We start from the raw sequence: 6,000 nt of genomic DNA, 5'->3' as shown, positions 1-6,000 counted from the left end.
CTACATACCTCTTTGCAGATTAATCTGCCCGCTGTCCCCTGATCTGAAGTTTACCTCTCCTCAGATGGCCGAGAAACAGCAATATGATCTTAACTACTCCGGCTAAAATCATAGTAAAAACTCTGGTAGATTCTTCTTCAAATTCTACCAGAGAAGGAATAACACACTCCGGTGCTATTAAAAAATAACAAACTTTTGATTGAAGAAATAAAACTAAATAAAATCACCATAGTCCTCTCACACATCCTATCTAGTCGTTGGGTGCAAGAGAATGACTGGGAGTGACGTAGAGGGGAGGAGCTATATGCAGCTCTGCTGGGTGAATCCTCTTGCACTTCCTGTTGGGGAGGAGTAATATCCCAGAAGTAATGATGACCCGTGGACTGATCACACTTAACAGAAGAAACTGATTTTAACATCCTGCTAGTGTCAGAAACCCATTGCCTCCCACAGTGAAGTGTAGTAAAATGCCTTTTGGTGAGACTGCCTTCTAACAGTGATTTCACCTGCAATCTTGATTGTGGTGCGGATACTTTTGTAACATAGCACTATTATGTGACAACAATTACAATATTGTGCCCGTAGTGACCCGTGGTTGCTGCTAAAGTATTCCTTTTCAGCAGCATCCAGAGAGCCTCTCTTTTGCCTTGGTTTTACTTAGGCATATAGCTGGCAAAGTGTTCTTTCTAATTTTGGGGAGTAAATAAATAATAATTTCAACATATAAATCAATGTTTTTACTGTTAGCCACCACTGATTATTATGTGCAGTGGGAGGTAAAAAATATTTTCCACAGGGGTCCATTAGTCATCAGTTCTGCTACTGCAAAAGAGATTGGCTTATTACAGTTGTTAGCTGCCCAGCATTCAGCAATTTTTATATCCCCCAAATTATCAGAAAATGCATCATGCTCAAAGGAAACATAAGCGTACAATCAAAAAACTGATGTAGGAGCCACGCCTTGAAGAACATTATTGGACACACGGAATGCTGCTGTGCTGCTGATTTAGGAGAATCTCAATAGTCTATATTCATGAAGATTTGTTAGGCTGCCAAGTAAGCCAATGACAAGAGACATATGTGCAGCCACCAATAAGCAGCTAGCTTCCAGTATTACATTGCTGTTCCTGAGCCTAAGAATGTATGCTTTTCAACAAAAGACACCAAGAAAACAATATGCATTAGATAATAGAAGTAAACCCGGGAAATTGTTTAGAATTTAATGGTTGTGAGACTGAAGCAGCTCCATAGGTTTCAATGGAAATTATCTTGCTATTTGCTGTACTGATGAAAGGGCCTATATACTGTATATCCTTATGAATTCCGCAAATTCAATCAGCAAAATAATTGCATGTTTTTTTATTTTTTATTAAGATATTACTTTCATGAGCAAGTTATATTGTTATATTAAATCTAGGTGAATGTCTTGCTCTCGCTGCTGATTAAATAAAATTGGGCACATACCCAGCAAGTACCCAGCAAATATGAGAAGAAATATGTTGGTTGGCTAAAAAAAAAATAATCAATAAAGCACACTCGTACTTTAAATATAACTGACAAGGTCAGATGTGGGTTTGACATTGTGGGGATGGATAGCCATTGTTTGGGTGAGCTTGGTGATATCATCTAAGACTGACCAACTGGTGGGACCGGTATTCTCCAGTATATGCCACATGCACTACGTGTAGTGCCACCGAATTTGTGAGACATACACACACCCTCACAGAGACATCCACAGAAAATGCACAAAGACATACACTCCCACATAGAGGCATCCACAGAAAATGAACAAAGACATACACTCACACCCTCACAGATACATCCACAGAAAATGCACAAAGACAGACACATACACCCTCACAGAGAGACCCACAGAAAAAAAAGACACACTCATAGAGACACCAACAAAAGCACAAAGACATAAACATAGACACCCACATAAACACTCACAGGAGGTAACATTGCTGCACATTGCCATCCACTAAATCAACAGTGTTTGACATGCATGATAAAAAAAATAGAAATTAAGAAATCACTTTTTAAAGAATCATATTTGTAAATGTGCAAACAAAAATACTGTGAATTCAAAATTGTAAATTAATGATCTGTCAGAATGGCTAAACAAAGAAAAGTACTTTTGAAAGGTTGTCATATGTTTGGGGGTCCCCCCCATTCTCCCCAACCAAGAGCACCACTTCAAATCTGGTGTACAAATGTTCCCATGTGTCAGCTGTACTTATGGATTTCGAAAATGCTGTACTCTATATGGTCTTGGTGGAACCATAAGCTGTGATACGCCGTCTCATACCATTAGATCTGGTTAAATACAGGATTTAGGCTTGTTTGTATGCATTTCAAAATTAAGTCAGTTGTAGTGTAATATGTTAAATTAACCTGTCTCATTTCAAACACTGAGCAATCTTAGCCTGAGAGTAGGACATTTTATGCAAATGAAATGCCTCCTGGCATCTGGAAAGTCCTTGTATAAAGGGGCAGTAAACTGAAATGTAATAAAAAAATATATATGTATATATATATATATCCTATAATATAAAAGGCCAAGTGTGTTTGTCCGAAGCTGTCATGCGCAGTAGAGACAGCACAAGGACAAACACAGCTGGCCTTACCTGACATGCTGTTTGCGGTGGTGGGACGAAAATGAGCGTGGCCGGCGGGAGCGTGGACGTGGCTGGCAGGAGCGTGGGAGTGGTCATCATGACTTGGCGTGGTCGGGTGTGGCAGGGGCATGGTCGGGCATGGTCTGCATGATAGAGAGGGGAGAGAAATAGAAAGAGAGGAGAAGAGACAAAAAGAGATAGGAAAGAGCTAAAGAGAGGGGGAAGAGCAGAAGATAGGGGAAAGAGCAGAAGAGAGGTAGGAGAGAGAGAGAAATAGAGGGGAAAGTGCAAAAGAGAGGGGAAAGAGCAAAATAGAGGGAAGAGAGAGAAAAAGAGAGGGGGAGAGAGTGAGAGCAAGAGAGAGGGGGAGAGAGAAAATAAGAAGGGGAAAGAGAGAGAGCAAAATAAAGGGGAAGAGAGAGAGCAAAAGAGAGGGGGGGAGAGAGAGCAAAAGAAGAGAGGGGGAGAGAGGGTGAGAGAGATCAAAAGAGAGGGGGGAGAGAGAGAGCAATAGAGATGGGAAGAGAGAGAGCAAAAGAGAGGGATGGAGAGAGAGCAAAAGAGAGGGGATAGATTAAAAGTGAGGGGGGGAGAGAGCAAAAGAAAGGGGAAAGAGCAAAATAGAGGGAAGAGAGAGAAAAAGAGAGGGGGGAGGAGAGAGCAAAAGAGAGGGGGGAGAGAGAGCAATTTGGAAGGGGGGGAGAGAAAATGAGAGGGGGAGAGAGAGCAAAAGAGAGGGGAGAGAGAGAGCAATAGAGAGGGGGAGAGAGAGAGAGCAAAAGAGAGGGATGGAGAGAGAGCAAAAGAAAGGGGAGAGAGAAAGAGCAAAAGAGAGGGGGAAGAGAGAGAGCAAAAGAGGGAGGGGAGAGAGAGCAAAAGAGAGGGATGGAGAGAGAGAGCAAAAAAAGAGGAGAGAGACAGAGCAAAAGAGAGGGGGGGAGAGAGAGTGCAAAAGAGAGGGGGAGAGAGAGCACAAAAGAGAGGGGAGAGAGAGAGTGCAAAAGAGAGGGGGGAGAGCTATAGAGCGCAAAAGAGAGGGGGAGAGAGAGCAAAAAAGAGGGGGAGAGAGAGAGCGCAAAAGAGAGGGGGAGAGAGAGAGCACAAAAGAGAGGGGAGAGAGCACGCAAAAGAGGGGGGAGAGAGAGAGTGCAAAAGAGAGAGAACACAAAAGAGAGGGGGAGGAGAGAGCGTAAAAGAGAGGGGGAGAGAGAGCACAAAAGAGAGGGGGAGAGAGAGCAAAAGAGAGGGGGGGAGAGAAAGCAAAAGAGAGGGGAGAGAGGGAGCAAAAGAGAGGGGGGAGAGAAAGCAAAAGAGAGGTGGAGCGAGAGAGAGCACAAAAGAGAGGGGGAGAAAGCACAAAAGAGAGGGGAGAGAGAGAACAAAAGAGAGGAGGAGAGAGAGAGCAAAAGAGAGGGGGGAGAGAGAGCAAAAGAAAGGGGAAGAGAGAGAGAGCAAAAGAGAGGTGGATTGAGAGAGTGCAAAAGAGAGGGGGAGAGAGCACAAAAGAGAGGGGGAGAGAGCACAAAAGAGAGGGGGAGAGAGAGAGCAAGGGGTGGGATCACTGTACTTTATAAAATCGCCCATGTAAACGGGTTTTAGGACTGGTATATATATACTGTATATATATATATATATATATATATATATATATAGATAGATAGATAGATAGATAGATAGATAGATAGATAGAGATCTATTAAAGGGCATAGTGAAATCACAGTTCATCAGAACTATGCAAAATAATTCTGATGTCGCTACTGGGCTCTCTCAATTGGTAGGAGTGGATGAGAGATTCCGTGACAGGGGGTACAAAGTGTCAGTCATCCAAGACACTATGACAACAGTGTCTACATTAACACAAAATGATTTGATCAAGCCTACATCCAAGAGGGATACAAGTAACAAATTAATTATGTCCACTACTTTCACTCCAGCAACTAAAAATACAGGCCGTATTTTGCACCAACACTGGCCCATAATGTCCTCTGATCCAAAACTACCATTCACTCAGCATTTGCAACCCATGGTAGGTTTCAAGAGGGGCACTAATCTCAAGGATCTTCTAATGGAAACCGATCCGAAACAAAGCTATACATCTGGCACTACACGGAATATAAAAGGTTCCTATCGATGCTTGGGTTGTACAACCTGCAACGGTCTAGTAAGCACTAGAACTTTCCATCACCCCCATACCAACCGGAGATATATTATCAAGCATTCAATTACGTGTACTACTACACACGTAGTATACCTACTTTTTTGTCCATGCTTGTGTTTTTATGTGGGTAAAACCTCTGGCACGTTACGCGAGCGCATGGCAAACCACCGGCATGCAATAAGAACTGCATTGAAACACAGAGATTCTGAACAACCAGTGGCACGCCACTGTGCTAAAAAAGGCCACGCTGTCTCTTCTATACTCTACATTTTGATTGACCACATACCTCCATTGGATCGGGGAGGAGATCGAAATAAAGCACTCCTTAAATGTGAAGCCCAGTGGATGTTCAGATTGGGCACGATACAACCTGGAGGGTTGAACACCACGCCGGATTTTAAGAGTCTTGTGTGATCCTATAGGGTAGTGCCACTTACTTGGGGTATGATTTAAGGGTATTGTGGCTCCGTTTAGTTTCAAGCTTTCTTTCTCTCGTGGGGGAGGGTAGGCTGGTTACTTATGGCACAATGGAGTGGTAGCATCTGCTCCCATCTCTTTTTGTGGAAACCTGGCCCTATAGGTTTTGTAACCCGTTCTTGCACTAATTACCCAATGCATGGGCATCACAGATCATTTCTAGTGTATATACCTCTTTAACACAGAGGATGGCTGGATGGACAGTCTGTTGCAATCTAGCAGCCTTGTTAGGCTTGACTTATGTGGACACACATAGACTGACCTACCCCCCTTGGGGCCATCTAAATATCTGTCACTTAATGTACAGGTGTTGAGGGATCTTTACTATATGTATATTACTATGATCTTTACTATATGTATATTATGGTGTCTTTCCAGATTTGGGTTATATATATATATTGTCACACTGATTTGTGTTAAATAGACACTCCATTTATATATAAATATATGCCATTATGGACATCTTTAAACAAGATTTATGTCGTTGGAGTAGATGTCTTTTTTACAAAAATGGAGATCTTAAGATCTGATACCTGCTGTCATTATATACATATTCCTGTAGCCTAATTAGGCTTGACATATATGGACACACATTGACTGATTCAACCTTAGTGGGCCATTTAAATGTCTGTCATTCAAGATATAGTGGCTGAGTGATCTTTACTATATGTATATTATCATGTCTTCACAGGTTGAGGTTATATTTGGATTCTATCACACTGACTTGAGATTAACATATATTCCATC

The sequence above is a fragment of the Bombina bombina genome, chromosome 6, assembly GCF_027579735.1.
Source record: "Bombina bombina isolate aBomBom1 chromosome 6, aBomBom1.pri, whole genome shotgun sequence".
In the NCBI taxonomy this organism is placed as follows: Eukaryota; Metazoa; Chordata; class Amphibia; order Anura; family Bombinatoridae; genus Bombina; species Bombina bombina.
Note: the sequence above shows the minus strand (reverse complement) of the source record.